The following is a 17,835-nucleotide window of genomic DNA, read 5'->3' as shown; positions in this document are numbered from 1 at the left end:
GTGAAAGAGAACAGGAGTGAAACCCATAAACCAAACTGGGACTGGGTATAAAGGATATATAGGATACAGTGTCCCAATAGGTAGCAATGTCAAAGACAGTTTGAAAAATGCATACAATAAGTATTGCAAGAAAGGAACCACAAGGAGTCTCAATGCATTCAAGAAATGATTATTAATCACCAATTTGTTAAAAATGGAAAGCACAGTTAAGAGGCAGCACTGTACATGAAAACATTCATGAAGCAACCCAAATAACACTTGGTGACAGGGTGATGACAAAGTGAAGGTGACGACGCAAGTGAAAGTAGTGAATAGCGTGGTCGGCGCAAAGTGATGAAAATAATCAAAAACAGACTTCACATTGAATATACATGATTAAAATGTTTTTAGTTTCAACACAGTTCTGAGCCTGGGGAAATGCGCCAAAAGATCGCGCTGTGTTTGTCGACGGCGTTTCGATCCTCAATGATTTGGGATCCTCTTCCTCTTCAGACGCGTAATCCTTCGCGGGAACAGATCTCCACGGATTCATCCGTCCCAAGCGCCAGATTCATTCAGGCGCCGCATCGGCTCTATAATTGAGACCTGGACCCGCCCGGCCACGATCATTGTTCCTACTCTGATCGCCTGGACCTACAATCACTGCACGACTGACCCGCTTTACTGGCAGCATTCTGAGACTCCAGCACTCCAAATCATCGCTAACCCTGTCCTGAAGAGGATCCCAAATCATTGAGGATCGAAACGCCGTCGACAAACACAGCGCGATCTTTTGGCGCATTTCCCCAGGCTCAGAACTGTATTGAAACTAAAAACATTTTAATCATGTATATTCAATGTGAAGTCTGTTTTTGATTATTTTCATCACTTTGCGCCGACCACGCTGTTCACTACTTTCACTTGCGTCGTCACCTTCACTTTGTCATCACCCTGTCACCAAGTGTTATTTGGGTTGCTTCATGAATGTTTTCATGTACAGTGCTGCCTCTTAACTGTGCTTTCCATTTTTAACAAATTGGTGATTAATAATCATTTCTTGAATGCATTGAGACTCCTTGTGGTTCCTTTCTTGCAATACTTATTGTATGCATTTTTCAAACTGTCTTTGACATTGCTACCTATTGGGACACTGTATCCTATAATTCCTTACTCTTGATGCGTGGGCACCCGAGTCAGTCGCCATTGTCGAAGGATGCAGATCTTGGCTACCATAAGAGGTTCTCTGTCAACAGGAGGATGTGCCGTCAGTCAGTAGTGCCATGTAGAAAAGCTAATTTGGCAGAGTCTCTATATGGTCTCTAAAGGGTTTGAAGAGTCTCCTATATTTAACTCCAACAGGAGACCTAGGTAGGGAAGGACCACAGTATCTAGTAAAGATTTCAGCCATTGTCTGGACAATGCCAGCAGGTATCATGCTGAGTTAGACTGGCCCTATGTAACATGTAAGGGGACAAATATCAATTATGTAGAATCTTAAACTAAGAGTTTTTCAGGCACACTTCGAGACTTGATTATGGTAATGCCTTATACCTAGGCCTAACACAGAAGCTGTTGAGGAAGCTGCAGGTAATACAAAACGATGCGGCCAGGCTGATCCATTCTTTGTCTAGAAACGCGCATGTAACCCCACTGCTTCAGAAGCTGCACTGGCTCCCAGTGAAATTCCGAGTGCAGTTCAAATGTCTCTGTGTGGCCCATAAGGCACTCTTTGGGAAAGCCCCAGAGTACATTAAGCAACGTCTAAAGAGGTACACTCCGGGGAGGGTACTGCGCTCAGGAACAACCTCCAACCTGTTTCAACCTAGGTTCAAATTAAAGACCAAAGGAGGCAGGGCCCTGTCCGTGCTCCTTCCACAACTGTGGAACGAGCTTCCACCTACCTTGAAAGCGGAATCGCAACTTCTACCTTTCAGAAAGAAACTAAAAACTTATCTTTTCAGAAAGGCCTTCATGACATCATAGGAGGTGAAACAACTGAGGTTCTAGGGTCATTAGTGTGTTATGTTCTTTCTGGTTAAGCGCTTAGAGACCGGCGGTGATAGGCGCTATACAAGCAATCCCTAACATAACATAACATAACACACTTCTGTGAGTGAATTGTCATGGCATTCCAGGACTTCCTTCCAGGCTACTTCCGGATACCCTATTCCCAGTCATTTCTGCCAGTAAAAATGTGATGAATTGATATAGATTGTAGACCCCACCCCTAGATAGCCTCCACATCTTGAGATAGTCCAAAGTTGGTGAGGTACGGAGATGAATCATGCCCTATTTTACTCTGTAGGCAGTGTTGTATTTGCCAATACCTCCACAAAGGTGACTGGGGTAATGTAAACTCCACTTTAAGCATCTAAAAGGAGTGAAAAGAGTCCTTGTTGAGAAGGTCTTCAATCATCTCAATCCCCAGTTCCTCGGTAATTGCCCACCTGATTGGCTTCCATCCAATGCCCTCATTGGACCAAAGTGGTGCCTGTTTATGGGCAGCCCAGTCAATGTCCAGAAGCTGAAGGGAGTCTTTCCTGGTTCTCCACCTAGCTTGATGGGTAGGGGAGCAATGTGTATCTTTTAAAAATCGAGTTTCATACATAACTCCTAAACACACTCAAGCCCGTGTCACACTTCATTCCCAAAATACCCAGAGTGGATGATTATCTACAGATCATGTGAGAGATGTATAGCCAGATAGTATATGTGCATGTCAGGCAGCTGAATACTTCTAGCTCTATTAGCCACATGCAATCATGATGGTTTGAGATAGGGTTTGCTGTCCACCCAGACAAACAACTTGAAGGGCTTATTATAGTGCTAAGTATGTGTGTTGAAACATGAGTAGCAACATACTGAAGACATAATTAAACCATTTTAATCATCTGTATTGTGCCCCAGAAAGAGAACTGCAGAGTGGACCATTGCATAAAGTCATTTACCATTCTATTCAGTAGAGGTTGTATGTTCTCAGTTACTAGACCCTTGTTGACCAGCAGGCCCAGGTAATGTAAGCCTGGGAACTTCCCTATGAATGGGAAACAACCTTTACAACGCAACTTTTACAACATACTACCATTACAAAGAAACTTTTACAACACAACATCCATTACATCGCATGCCATTACAGCGCAACCATTACAACGCATGACACTACAATGCATACTACTACAACGCATGTCATTACAACGCAGTCATTACAACCCATACCATTACAACGCATACCATCACAACGCATAGTACCCTTACACTATCCAACACTTACCCTACTGTTGCACATCCTGGAGTTAGAATAGTAATTTTTACCCGTACACTATCCAACACTTACCCTACTGTTGCACCCCCCTGGAGTTAGAATAGTAATTTTTACCCCTACACTATCCAACACTTACCCAACTGTTGCACTCCCCTCGAGTTAGAATAGTAACCCCTGCACTCTCCAATACTTACCATACATGCAATGTAATGGTATGTGTTGTAATGGTATGAGTTGTAATGGTAGTATGCGTTGTAATGGAATGCGTTGTAAAGGTAGTTTTTAAAAATTAGTTGTAATGGCATGCGTTGTAATGGAATGCGTTGTAATGAATGTTGCGTTATAAAAAATGCGGTGTAAAGGTATGTGTTGTAAAAGTATGCGTTGTTACGTCATACATCCAAATGAAGCCATAAGCATCCAGTGGAGGCCGCTGGCTACAGTTTGTAAACAGTAACGCCTTACTTTTAGTCCAATTTATTTTATACCCAGAAAAAAATGAGAAGGCATCAATTACAAATGAGGTGTGCAATAGGTGATTCTGGGTCACTAAGAGTCCGCAAGATATCATCGGCGTAAAGCAGAATTTTGCAGATGCCAGCTGGTGAATCAGTGCCTCGTATATGAATGGGCTGATGGATTGTAGCTGCCAAACGCTCTAGGATAAAAATTAACAGCAAGGGATTGATAACGGGCATCCTTGGCTCAATCCCTGAAGGGTTGGAAAGGTTTCGGAGATATGTCCTCCACAATTGATCCAAGCTGTGGGGGAAGCATAGAGCCATTGGACCTTAACCAAGAAATTAGGACCTATCCTTGCTCTATACAAGGTGCGGAGTAAGTACCCCATGGACCCAGTCAAAAGCCTTCTGTGACTATAACGAAAGCAGGCGTTTATCATTTGGATCATTGTGTATGGACCATACAGCATTCAACAGATGGTGCATATGGTTTCAATGCAAGTGGCCCTGCACAAAGCCTACTTGAGAGTCATGAATCAAGCTCAAGATAACCTTCTTGAGTTGAGTTGCCAGGGCCTTTTACATGTATACTTCATATCCACATTTATCAGTGATATTGGGCGGTAGCTCGCACATCTAGTTGGGTCCTTGTCTGGTTTCACAACACGGCTGATGAACACTCTATTGAATTTAGGTCAAAATGCAGTAATACCCTGAAGCTCCTTAAAAAGTTTATAGAGGAAGGAGACGGTCAATTCTTTGTTAAGCTTAAAAAAGTCAACAGGGAAACCATTGTGTCCTGGGGCTTTATGGGTAGCCATGGTCCTGATGACTTTTGAGATTTATTATTCCATAATCTCTCCCTTGAGAAGCTGTCTACTGGCCTCGAACAGAGTGGGCTAGTAGAGTTCCATAAGGAAGTGTTGTTCAGAAGCAGTGCTACATACAATACTACGTACTGAGGAAGTGGGAGAATATCTCAGTAATCTCCACTGGGTGAGTGATCAAACCCTCAGTACCTCCTTGTATTGCAGGGATGTCAGTATTGGCCTCCAGTTGTCCTAGCTATGCCCCAAGGAACCTGCAAGCCTTTCCCCATTCCTAATGATGCCATTTGAGGCAAAGTAAAAGTATTTTAAGCCTTTGTCATGAAAAACATTTTCAGATGGTACATAGTTTGCTCTAGGTGGTGTGGAAATGTCCGTAGGATGCCCTACATAGATCTTAGTAAGATCTTGTATTTCACTTTCCAGTTGCATTTGTGTTTCCTGAGCCGTGTGCCGTGTTACACATAAGTGCCCCTCTCAAAGTTGCTTTTCTGCTTCCCACAGGACTTGTGTGAAAGTTATTAAGGGTTCATTTTCTAGGAAATACTGGCAGAGAGGATCTGTAGGTTTCTGTTTGCCTTCCAGTGTTCAATATTGTGATAGATTCGATTTCCAACATTTAGAGGTAGGGGCTATAAGTCTCATATCAAGCTCAAGAATTATTGGGACATGATAAAAAATTGCCACAGTCTCTGTATTGCAGTCTCTAAGGAGGGAAAGTGAAGAGTGGATCATAAGTAAAAGTCTATCCTGGAATGAGTCCTGTGGACACAGGAAAGAAAATAAAAGTTCCTGTCCCAGGGATGAGTCAAGCGCCAAGGATCTTGTAAACCATAATCCTGTAGCACATCATGGTGTACTGCTATATCCTTTGCACTGAACTTGTCTAAGGGACCCAATTGATCTCACTGGGGATCTAGCGATACATTCCAGTCCCCTTATTATTGTTCTTCAAGAGTCTTTGTAAAGAAGAGAAAAAAGGGGCCCTATCATAGTTGGGGCATAAACTAATTCCAATATCAAGGTCAGATCCAAGGTTTTAAACTTTACGAAGATCTAGTTGCATAATGGATTAGTCCATGTTTTTAAGATAGTGATAGGGATGGATCTGTGGAATAGTATAGCAACACGTACCTTTTTGGAGAAGATGACCCAGAGGGGGCAGCAGTGGCAGGTGCTGAGGACAGAAGACTATTACTGATGTCTCAACCCACCCAGCCCCTCCTTAATTTGTGCTGGTTCTGGCAGTGGTGGGTATTCAAGTGCAATCATCCATCTCAATAGTGAAATGGCAGTGGTAAATGTATAGTAGGGTTACGGATGGTTTGCAATGTTCTTTTATGTTCTATGTAATGGTAAGATGAATGCTACGGAGGGGCTGATACCATATGTGAGTGGACTATCTGGAAAACAGTAATGTAGTGCACCATTAAAGGATTTTGTGTGGCTCTGCATAACAAATACAAGTGTGACAGAAAAATATAACTACTTAAAACAGATGAGTGTGCCTCATAGCCATCTTCCCAAACCCGCACTCCCTATGAATAACCTATCCAGTCGCAAGCTAAGTGCACCACAAGCTCCCCTAGGATACCCTCCACACCCGGGCATTCTATCTAAAAGGTGGGTCAGGCAACAACCAAAGGAAACAGATGTGGCACCATGGTACCCATCTAAGTATTAATCATGCACAAATATGGATGTCCTCCTTCAACCCCCGCTATAGTCAGTCTATTGCAGATATGCAACAGACAGGGTATCAGATAGATTTTATTAGAGTAAATACCTGAATAAAGTCCAAAGTTCCTAGAAGGGATTTTAAGGATGTCAAATTGGTCAAGGCACCCTTCCTCTCATTATTTGAGCACAGTGTCCGACCTCTGACATTCAAGAGATTCAACACTTGAGTCTCTGTGTTGGCAAGTCGACAAATTCGATGCAGATTTCGCTGTGGGTGGGTTAGCAGTGCACAGACGTGAGACTTCCATGTCCGATCCCAGCAACAAGGACAAACTTTGTTCTAGGTCTTCTGGGTCATCGAAAGCCTTGTGTTTACTATTAATGGTAAGGAGTATGGTGGTCGGTTCCAGGAGGTCATAGTGGATATCAAGCTTTCTTAGAATTAGCCGGAGCATCAGAAATTTCTTGTGGTGGACTGCAGTGTCATGAGTGGAGTCAGCCGCCACATAAATATTTGCACCTTTGTAGAGGAAGTCACTTTGCCACAGTGATGACCTGCCAGGCCTACTGATGTCAATGGAAGCATTCCATGAGCAGCTGGAGAGTGTTGTGACACAAGTGATTCCTGTTCCTATGCATGCTTTGGAATTACAGCAGGAATGCAAAAGTCAGGCCTGTGAGTTCTGAGATAAATGAAACTAGGATCCCGGCATACCAGAGAAGCAGAAGCTATTTGCATGCCTGTGGTCTTTGACGTCTGTCAGCTTCTTGTGTAAGAGTCATAACTCGCTGCAAACACTAGGCTTACATTCCAGAACTGTTAGTCGGTCCTCTATAGCCTCTCCTCTACAATTTGTTTTATTGTGCCTTGTATAACAAGTGCTGAGGTCTGTCCGAGAGTGATTTGAGCTCAGTGGCCATTCAGTGGCCATTGACTTGGTGTTTGGATGCATCAAGTGCATGGATGGCTTGATGTCTGTAGGCTCCCACATTTTCATGTCTAAAGTGATGACCCTCATAGTGGGCACAGTTTGCTTCAACTTGCCAGCCACCATGTTGTGAAAAGAAGCTGGTCTGGTAGCGTGGCGAGGTGGGGCTCAAAATCAGTACTACAGAGCCAAAAAGGGAAAAGGGAATGGGTGTTATTTTAAGGCTCTGGGATACAGCATTTATGTACCTGTTCTGTAGAGATCTGGAGTAGTGTAGAGCGTGAATGCTGGCATATAGTATGAATAAAGAGGTCTCGGGCAACAACCAGGGTAGCATTTCCCAAATTGGGGTCCTCTTACTTGTAGGTAAATTGTGCTCTTGCTGTGTAGTCAGAGTTTCTCTACTGGATGCAAGAAGTTGTGCTGACCCAGAGCCGCAAGTTGGTACCCAGGCATTGCGGTGAGGGTATGTTTGTTATTTATACATCTACTGCAGGAGGCGAGGGCCACAGGGTAAACCAAAGAAGCAGGTAGGGACATCATTAACAGAAATCCAACCCAGGAGCACTTTACTTGCGGGCCAAGGATCAAATGAATGAACTCACTTTATCATCGGAGCACAGATCCCTGAAGATATGGCCCCCTGCAGGGTGGTGCTGCCTGTGATAACGTTGTGCCTGTGCAGCAATAGGCAGTGGTCTTTGGAGGCTGGGCTGGGCATGTATGGTCTCAATGGACTATCTTCAGGACCACCGGGGCCCACTGTCAGGGTGCCATATCTTCAAAGGACCTTCTGCCTCCTGCCTGCTCTCCCCAGACCTTGGCTCTGGCTCAGTTCGGGCCTCAGAAATGCATCCTATATGACGCAGGGCAGTCCAGTAGTGAAAAGGCCCTGTTTGCCCGCTATGGCTTACTCAGAGCATTGCACTCCATAGGGGGCTAAAATGAAGAACCAGAGATGCTCCCTTTGCTCCAACACCATGGTCACTCCATGTCTCATAGCGGGAGCTCGGGGACAGCCATATTCTTTTGGGAGAACTACAGATGGCTCGGAAGCTTCAGCAGGAGTGGCCATCTTAGCTGTGGTCAGACTCTGGCCCCTGAAATTAAATGTTCAGTTATATGTTACCTATCGTCCAATATGTGATCAAGGTTTAATATACAAACGTATTTGGATGCCTCCTGGATCTACCAGTATCCCTGGAAGTTAGGCACACCTATGCATACCATATCTATAGATCTTATAGAGGATTTACTTTCCTCTGTATGATACTGAGTCATAACTGACTACCTTTTCTAAGATGGCCTACTTCTCTCCACTCAAGTCAATTTCTTCATTTGGGATTATGACTTAAGTATTTTATTATTATTATTATTATTATTATTTTATTTTATAAAGCGCGTAGTCACCCGGAAGTATCCCAGCGCTAAAAAACCCTAATTCTACGGGCCTGTAGGCCAGGAGCAGAGAGCAGAAGGAGAGGGGGGAAGAAGAATCAGGAAGAAGGGGGGGGGCCGAGCCGAAACTAGGGGAAGAGATGCGTCTTTAGCTGCTTCCTGAAACGCAGATATTGTGGTTCAAGACGCAGGTCGCGAGGGAGTGAATTTGTCTCAGACATTTGTTGTTTGCATTGTCTCCCTACTATAATATTCTTGGATTGCAATATATCTCTCGCTTTTGGAGAGATGTCCGTTCTGCCCTTGTAACCTAGAAGGCTTTAACATCCATATTTTTCTAGTTCACAGCCTGTCTCTCTAGACCTAGACCCGTAATGCCTCACAGGCTGAACTTTGTGTGATGCCAATGGATGTCTAGGGCCTATTACACATTTTAAAGAGCATTCTGAGACGCAGACTGGCTTCCAACTCTGGTAACTTTGCTCAGGAGAAAAAAAGAGCCACTTGGATAGCACCAAGGAGCAGAAGAACAATGTGCTGAGCAGTAGGAAACCGGAGAGACCGTACCATCAGAAGACACCTGAATTTCCTGACAAGGCAGAGTCCTGAGCTGGAGACCTGCCAGGAATATCGGCATCACCTGCAAAAGAGGTGGAGGAAGATGTGCTATGCCTGCGCAATGCAAGTAAAAACAGATTGACGTGGTAGTTTTTTATGAACACAGAAGTAAAGACTGAATGCACACATAATCACATGCAAACTCTGTGACATCAAGGTGAGACCGGCGATAAGAGGATACTGCTCTTTTGGAGCATTGACAGTGAGGTGGCACTTGAAAGTGAAGCACTAGAGGGAGTACACCAGAGGGCAGAGTGTTCAAGTGCAAGATAAAACATTGCCAATCGTGCCAGAAAAAGTGCTCCAAATACTAAAAGTGGAGACCAACAAACATCATAGAGTGTTCACACTCTGCTGACATGAGAGCAAGATACATATCTGGTACCTGTAGCTCAACAAGTGGCTTTGGGAAGAGCTAAAGGAAAAACACTACCACAAATTCCACCAGTTAAAAAAGTGTCAGTTTGCCACCACACTTGTTGAATAAAAGCAAAAAGCACACAAAATCTCAATCCATATCCCTGCAAAACCTCCAAAACCATAAAAAATGTTTTGGGGAGAACCATCCACAAGAAAACACAAATAAATGCCAGCAAACCTGGCCACAGGTCATACTTTATGGCTAACCTCCACTATGCACTGAAAATGCCATATGCTCTGGGGCAGAGTGTAAAGTCTGGTTGCAGGCCTAGATTGCAGCCATCTCCCATTACGCAGCCTTTGGCCATTCCATGTGAAATTTCTTTACCTACATTGGGTCAAATGCTGAGCCTGGCTACAGGCTAGGACCCTGAACAAAATGACCAATGATCATAGCTAAAAACGGTATAAAGTGGGATGCTGTCTGCTTTTCTATCAAAGTCTTTAATCATAGGGTTAGCACAGTGCCATCCACGCCGAGATAGGAAGAGGCAAAGTCTTTTGCCATTTCTACAGCAAAGTCTTGATGCATAGGACTAGCACAGTGCTGTCCATTCTGAGCTGTAAAATGACAAAAGTAATTTGCAGTGCCACACGTGTATACAGTGAAATATGCTAATTTCTTTGATCACTTTGGGACCACACTTTATTGTGAGTGAAACCTTTACCCAGGAGATTTCTTTTGTATTAAAAGACTGCAGTAGAAGAGCATATAGATTGGTAACTACTGCTTAGGAAGTTCGTCTATTATATTATTAAGAAATCTGTGCTGATGGCTGCAGCAACACCATGTGCAGTGGAGGAAGATCCTGCTGTTCTGGAGGAGGATGAAGAGGTTGGAACACCAGTACCTAAAAAGCAGAGTAATGTTTGGAGATTTTTCACTATCCTTTGAGCTGAAAAGAAAGTGTGTGCAAAGATAGTAAAGTGGGGGGTGTGGCTTTGACTGGCTGCTAAATGGCCACAGTCTGAGTGGGCTCTGCCGGCTGAGCGACTAAATCCGGCAAAATCCGACGTATTGAGGGAGCCTATCCGTGCTGCACAAACGGGATTGTCCTTTTAGCTGCACCAACAAAGCACTAACATGAAACTGTGGTCTTTCTCCATCCCAGAATATACCAGATGACGACAGGCAACCCCCGAGAGCTGCGGCCTGCCACGCGACCTCCATACGCCATATTGGCCAAGGGGTTCGCAAATGTTATAACGGCCTGGCGAGAGCTGGAGCCGGAGTGCAGACATGCTGATGCGAGCAGAGTCGGAGGCAAGACGTGGCGGCCAGGCTCTGTGCTGAAAGACACAAGCCACTCCACCTGTGAACGCTGGTGTGAGACCCGGGCTCATCCTTGGTGCACCGAAAACTGTCCCGGCACAGAGAAGTGCAGTGAGGGCCTAGTGATCGTGCTCGGCTTTGACGGGGCCGGGAACTGTGAGCCACCCAGATTGCAAAAAACGATGCAAGGCCTGAGATGTCCGAGGAGTCCTCCCCCGCTGATGCGACCTGCCATGGGCAACTGGAGGAGCCTGAGGCTACTCTGACCACCAGGTGGGTGTATGGGGCATGAGGTGTGAGGGTGGGTGCAACCCTTGAGTTCTCAGTGGGTCTGACATCAGCAAGCCAACCGATGTGAGTCCCTCCCGCTTGTGCTCCTCCTGCAGGCTCTATCCACAAGTTTACTGTTAATGTTGTCCCAGTGACTCCCTGGCCAGCCAGTGACGCTCCTGGGGGCCGAGGGACGGTGAACTACACTGGATTGGCCCCATGCTTGCCTCCGGGGGACAGGGGGAGCTGGATCTCTTGTGGCTTATGGATGTAGAAGCCTTGCACTGGATACACCCGGCCTAGTACGTGAGCACTATCATTGGGCATCATTGCTGGACAGCTGGTTACCTCATATGAGCGTAATCAAGTGGTGGAATGGACACTTGTAACTGCTCAACCTTTGGTTAGCATGGATCACCCTCATAAACGCTATGTCGTTTGAATGCGGTTATTACTGTACTCCGCCCCACATTAGCGTTGTGGCATTGTCATTGGATGTCCAATCTCGTGCTGTATGCCAGCCTCACCCAGAGGCAACCTCAGATTCTGGCAGCAGTGTCCAGAGAAAAAATTGTAAAAATTGTGTTTAAAAAACAAAACTTAACCTAAAAAAGACTTTATTAGAAGGAGGTTAAGTCTGTCCTTAAAAATAATGGTGGGTATAGGTGTGGGAACAAGTTACTGGATCTCACTATACCACTTCATGGATAACATCGACATGTTTCAGCTCCCTAGGGCCCATCCGGGTCTATGGAGCCTTTGTCAGGACAAACAAACAAACATAGATTACTTACACCACTTGTGTAGTAATTGGCAGTGTTGTATTTAACACTGAGTTAATTGCTCTCAAATCTTTTTTAAGAATAGGTATTACCTCTGTCCATTTGGGGAAGGAAACCGACTCGACGACACAGGCCTGGCTAGCTGACGTTCCTCGTGCCAGGAACTGCTAACGACATACTGGGACCCGATGCCCCCGATGGAAAGGCCTTAGGGATTAATTGCATCCTATCTTAGATGGGGGGGGGGGGTCGGGTGAGGGTGAACTGCAGGCTCTCTTCTCCCCACCAGTGGTTGACGTGACCCGAAGAGAGTCCCTGGTAATAATGCATAGGGTCTGACTAAACATGGCCATCAGATCACAACTGAACATGGTAGATCAAAGAAGCTGTAAAACATATTACAAGGAGCGAACACAATTTCTGAAACTGATTATTATAAGAACACTGTTGAAAGATAATTGAGTCTTGTGTGACCTTGTTGGGATGGGGAGTTTGTCACTTTTATGAAAAGCTCAATAAAGGTACTTATTGAAAAAGATAGTAAAGTGTACTATCTGCTGCAATGAGCTATACCGCAGAACATCAAAGAAACACAGTCACAGCATGTCTTCCATGTGGAAGCAGTTGAAGACAATTCGTGAATGATGCATGAAAAGTGAGCTATTGCTTGTGGTTACCCGTCTACATCAACTGCACATGAAGCTTCAGCTACAATCACAGTGCAAGTGCCTGTCCTAATTTGGGTCATACGACCACCCACTGTTTACGCTGCCATATGCCAGTGAACACCACCTCTGTTACTGAATATTTGTAGGCAGTGAACTCTCATCCCTGTTAATGTTTTTGGGGGACTGGGAATAACATCATCGAGAATTTTGGGAGGTAATTTTTAAGATTGAAAACAGTTGTTTTTTTCTAGTTCTTGTAGTTTTGTACCATGTTCTGATCAGTACTTTAGTTTTATAACTTGAACAAATATAAAGAACAATATAAAAAAGGTCCTATTTAGAACTACAACATCCAAAAAGAGCTGTGTTCTGCACAAATTCATTTTTCGTAAATAAAGTGTGCATGAGTGTTTTACCGAATGTATGAGTGTGTGGTAATGTATGTATGAGAGAGTGTCAGAGTGTCTCATTGTGTCTCATTATGCGAGTGAGTGCATGAGTATCTCAGTGAATGCATCAGTGTGTTCATGGGTGTGTCAGTGTATGTATGAGTGAGTTCTACAGTGTCTCGGTGTACCTATGAGTGAGTGGGTGACTATCTCAGTGAATACATTAGTGTAATTATAAGTGATTCCTAGGGTGTCCGGGGGTGTATATGTAACTGTGTGAATGTGTTAATAAATGGATTAGTGTGTCCATGGGTGTATCAGTGTATGTATGAGTGAGGCCCAGAGTGGCAATGAAAACGTTGTTAACGCTTTCTCCCATTAATACAACGGTGTGTTTATGTGTCTGCTAGTGTACATATTACTGAGTTGCACAGTGTGGTCTCAGGGTATGTAGAAATGTGTGAGTGTGTTGCTCTGAATTCATTAGTGAATCTATGGAAGTATCTATTCATATATCAGTTTGTACTAGGATGTGTGAGTGTGTAGGAGTGAGTGTGTGAGTATGATAATTAATATATTAGTGTGTTCATGGGCGTGTTAGTGTATGTATTAGGGAATCCTAGGTTGCCTCGGGTGTGAAGAAGTGTGTGAGTGTGTTACGGAATGCATTTGTGAAGCAATGGGTGTGTCAGTGTATGTGTCAGCTAGTCCCAGAGCGTCTCAGTGTGTATATGAGTAGATCAGTGATTTTGTCAGAGAATGCATCAGTATGCCCACGGCTATGTTATTGTATGTATCAGTGAGAACTAGTGAGTGTCAAAGTGTGTAAGACTGAGTGAGTGATTATATAGGGCCAGATGTATCAAAGGGTTTTGCCCATTCTGTGTCTATGGAGAAATGTGTTGATGCATATGGCCCTATGTCATTTAATACATCAGTGTGTCAGTGGGTGTGACAGTGTCTGCATAGTTGGAAGAGTAAGTGTGAGAGAACCTGTATTGGTATGTGAATGGGTGTGAAAGTCTCTGTATGGAAATAAATGTAGGAGTCAGAGTCTCTGTATGGGTTTGTGAATGGGTGTAACAGTGTCTGTAGGATATCTGAATGGGTGTGACAGTGTCTGTATGGGTATGTGAATGGGTGTAAACGTGTCTATAGGTGTAAGTGTGGGTGTGAGAATCTCTGTATGGGTTTGTGAATGGGTGGGAGAGTCTCTGTATAGGTTTTAATGGTTGTGACAGTATCTGTATGGGTGTGATTGTGTCTGTATGGGAACAGGAGTGAGAGTGGCAGTATCCCTATGGGTAGGTGAGTGACTGTGAGAGCATGAGTAAGTGCAAAATATTATTTTTTTTAGTCGCGTTGGATCCGCGTATCCCCCATGGAGTTGCACAGGGCGAGTTGAGTGCCACGAGGCATTAGCGGATCTCGGGTGTCTAAAAATTTTTTTTTAGGGAAATTCAACCCCCAGTACACATGGTTAGCCCCCTATTATAACACACACACAAGGAGTCAGAAAAATGTATATTTTATTATAATTTGCATGTAAATTTGTTTTTCCTTATTGCTATTTGTTAGCATTTGTTTTAGTCATTACCCATATTTTTATAATGTTAATAATGTTACATGCGGTACAGAGTGTGTTTCATTTGTATCCGTCCCAAACACAGGACGTGTGCAGCATATGTTTATGTCTTAGATTGTTACTGTCACTCACTAGTAATTCTAATGCAGACTTTTTGGGATAAAACAATGGAAAGTTGATGTCTTCTTGTGAACTGCTTGACGAGAGTATGTAAATTGGTTGAAAGTGCATTTGGCCCTCTCTACTCCCGGGATGGGGAGAGCCTCTGGGTGGTTCTTGGGTGACCGGGAGAGAGCCTCTGGTTTGCATGTTATGGATAGTTGACAGTGGTCTGAATGATGGGGATAACATTTGATTGTAATCAGAAAGAATCAGAAATCATTTTTAACGTTTGCCCTTTCTAAAAGTTAGCTTCCTCAGCTATTGGGGATACGGGGTTGGTTAAGTTACACATTTATTTATGTGTTGTATGTCTTGCACCGCCCTTTGTACTATCATTTGGATATTCAATAGCACTCGAGGAGCTCGAAATAAACATTTAAATGCGGAGACAATAGGGAAGGGCGATCGCACCCCTTGATGCATGATGAATTCCCTTAGGAAGCTTGTCAGAAAAGTTAAGTCTTTAAAGGTTCCATGATTTGTAAGTAGTTGAGATTGAATCCGGTAAGGGCCAAGGACATTCTGTGACCCTGTACTCAGTGGGATATTGTGACCTCTTGAAGGCTTCCTGAGGCATCAGGAGGTCAGGCGAAGATCAGAGATTTCTGCCTGGGGTGTGGTCCAGGGCCACCAACTTCAGTTCATATTTTGGTCCTTTGCCCTAGCGTGCTTTGTGGATGGTGCGAAGTGCTTAGAATTTGAATCTAGCATCTAATAGAACCAACTGGAGATCGTTCAAAGCAGGCTTGTGGTGGTCACATTTGCAGAGATGTTAACAGACTCTGACTACTTGGTTCTGCTGACTCAATAGAGTGGTGATGAGCTTTTGGGCATCCCCGTGTAGATGATGTTGTAGTTGCCCAGTCGAGGTCTGACTGTGGCTCTTCTCAACTTCATCCAGAGATTAGTTTTCATGAGTAAAATAGATTCATTGAGTGGGGGTTCTTCTACCTATAAAAACTTTGTTGACTAGGGTTACGTGTTCAGAGTGAACATGTTTCGCTAGGTTCCTGACTTTTATAGAGTTGACTGGGCATCCTAAATATCGAGGCGTACCAAGAGGTAGACAGAGCAGCTCAGCCTATCAGACACAGAATTTCAGTTTTGCCTCCTTTTGCTAGGGCACTCTTCTTCATCCAAGCAAGAGGTGCTGTTGGTAGGATTATCTGTGCTTGCTCCCGAAGAAGTGAATCTAGGTGTCATCCAAGTACCTTTGAACCTCGATTTTGTATGGGTCTACAAGAGGCAAAGGTCAAACGTACATATCGAACAATGGGCAAGAGAGAGGGACGATCTTGTGGAATGCTGCAAGGTAAGAGGCATGTGTAGAGAACCCAGCTGATGTGATCCTAACTTTAGTCTGTGGTAGGAAAGAACAGAGTATTGCCTTTACATACGTGGGTGTTACAGTGCATCTAAAGAGTTCGGTATATTTAAACCTACTAACTCGTGATACATTATTTCACTTTTAGGTTCACCATGAGCCCTGCATTAAGTTGTACGTATAGCGTAATCTTTATGCATTTCACAATTACACGCTTCCACCTATTAATTGTTCTTTTCTGTTTTTTTGCAGATTTAGGCAAAATCGCAATTGTTTCCGGTTGTCGCTGCGAGGAACCCGCTGCCCCGCCTTCATACGAGGTAGAGTTACTCTTTTCTCTCTTCGTCGGAGATTACCACGCTTGCAGGAATGCGCTAGGTGTTTACTTGGCTGCCGGGAGTAGGAATAAAAGGTTAATTGAAAAATCATATTTGAGATATTTTTTTTCATCGACTCACTAATAAGACGTTCGAGGGTCCTTTGACGAACGCTCTGGTTTTCTCGATAAAAGCAATGATAACGTAGTATTTTCATCATTATGTCCGAGTGTATGGTATTTACATAATTTAGCAGAATTAATCATTGTTTTACATAGCAATGTAATATATTAGCCCTGCACATTTAACTACAACTCTGCCACAACTGTTCTGCAAATTATTAAAAGGAGAATTGAATTATTTGCAAGCCTTCTCATATTAGTATTCTCTGCACAAATAGGAAACAAATGTAAAAGGGAAATAATAACTTACCGTAAGTGAACAAGAAGACATGATTAGATTTCTAATTCTTCACACCGTACACATTGATTTAGGAAAGCAAGCACAAATTACGTTTAATTATCCAATCATATCAGGCGCATTTATAGTATCACTCAGTACCTAAGATAAAGGTGAGTCATTAGCAATCTACTAATATATAATTGCACATTTAAATTTACAATTGCAAATTACTCAAGCGTGAATTTTATGCTAATTCCTTCGACCTAATAGAAGCTGCACCACTCTGCCCTCTAATCTCGTTATTATTAGAGAGATAAGGCTCTTCATAGATCCCAATTTATTCCAATTGCTATAGCAACATTTTGGTTTACAGCAACTGTACCACTAAATGGCATGAAGATGTGCATGTGTGAATATTGTTTAGAAAAGGTCAGTGACTCGCATCTTTCCCCTTTGCAGTTTGTTTATGATCAGTCATTTTGTAAGCATACATTTTGCACTAAGTTATTTAGGCGTTGGAGGAGGTGGACTCTGATGCTAAACCCACAGACCATTACTGTGGTCCTGATTGACATGTTATTTCTATAAATGCTATATCTCACTCCTGTCTAACACAGTTAGCTTGTCAATGTATAAAACCATAGGATTAAAATGGTGAGGTGTAAAGGTAAAGCACATTGGGGATTATAGTTACATAGTTAGTATAATAGTAATATGGGCGTTCTTTTCCCTTGTGGATTAACTGTGGTAAATTTATACTCTTGAAATCTTGTGTGTTTAGTAGTGTTTTCAGTGGGGATAGAATGGTACGAATGCATTAGAAATTAGAGCTGTAAAATGTTATTGGGATAGTGGGCATGTGCTTCTTTCTGTCAGTTGGATGAATTAGCTAAAAAAGGATGAGGCCTAGGAGAAGGGATGGCCAAAGGTTGAAGGGTGCAGATACTTTTTTATGTAGCCAATAACAAATTAACTCATACATACATATACACACATCACGCTCAGTAAAGGTTTAGTAGCATGTATAAATTCCTCTATAAATACACACCTCAATATGTACATAAAAGTAGCAATATTTGCATAATCTGA

At 43.4% G+C, this 17,835-nt stretch overlaps 1 protein-coding gene across 1 annotated transcript in view; it reads left to right on the top strand.

The window, feature by feature from the left end:
- LOC147688983 (calcitonin gene-related peptide type 1 receptor-like) overlaps positions 1 to 17,835 on the top strand; it is a 2,326,554-nt gene that overhangs the window by 163,756 nt on the left and 2,144,963 nt on the right. The window contains exon 2 of the mRNA XM_086941876.1: positions 16,280 to 16,347. The gene's annotated coding sequence lies outside the window, so the exon portion shown is untranslated. The remainder of the gene's footprint in view (positions 1 to 16,279; positions 16,348 to 17,835) is intronic.

Source organism: Lissotriton vulgaris, chromosome 10 (assembly GCF_964263255.1).
Source record: "Lissotriton vulgaris chromosome 10, aLisVul1.2, whole genome shotgun sequence".
Lineage (NCBI taxonomy): Eukaryota > Metazoa > Chordata > Amphibia > Caudata > Salamandridae > Lissotriton > Lissotriton vulgaris.
This window is presented reverse-complemented; position numbering and strand designations above follow the sequence as displayed.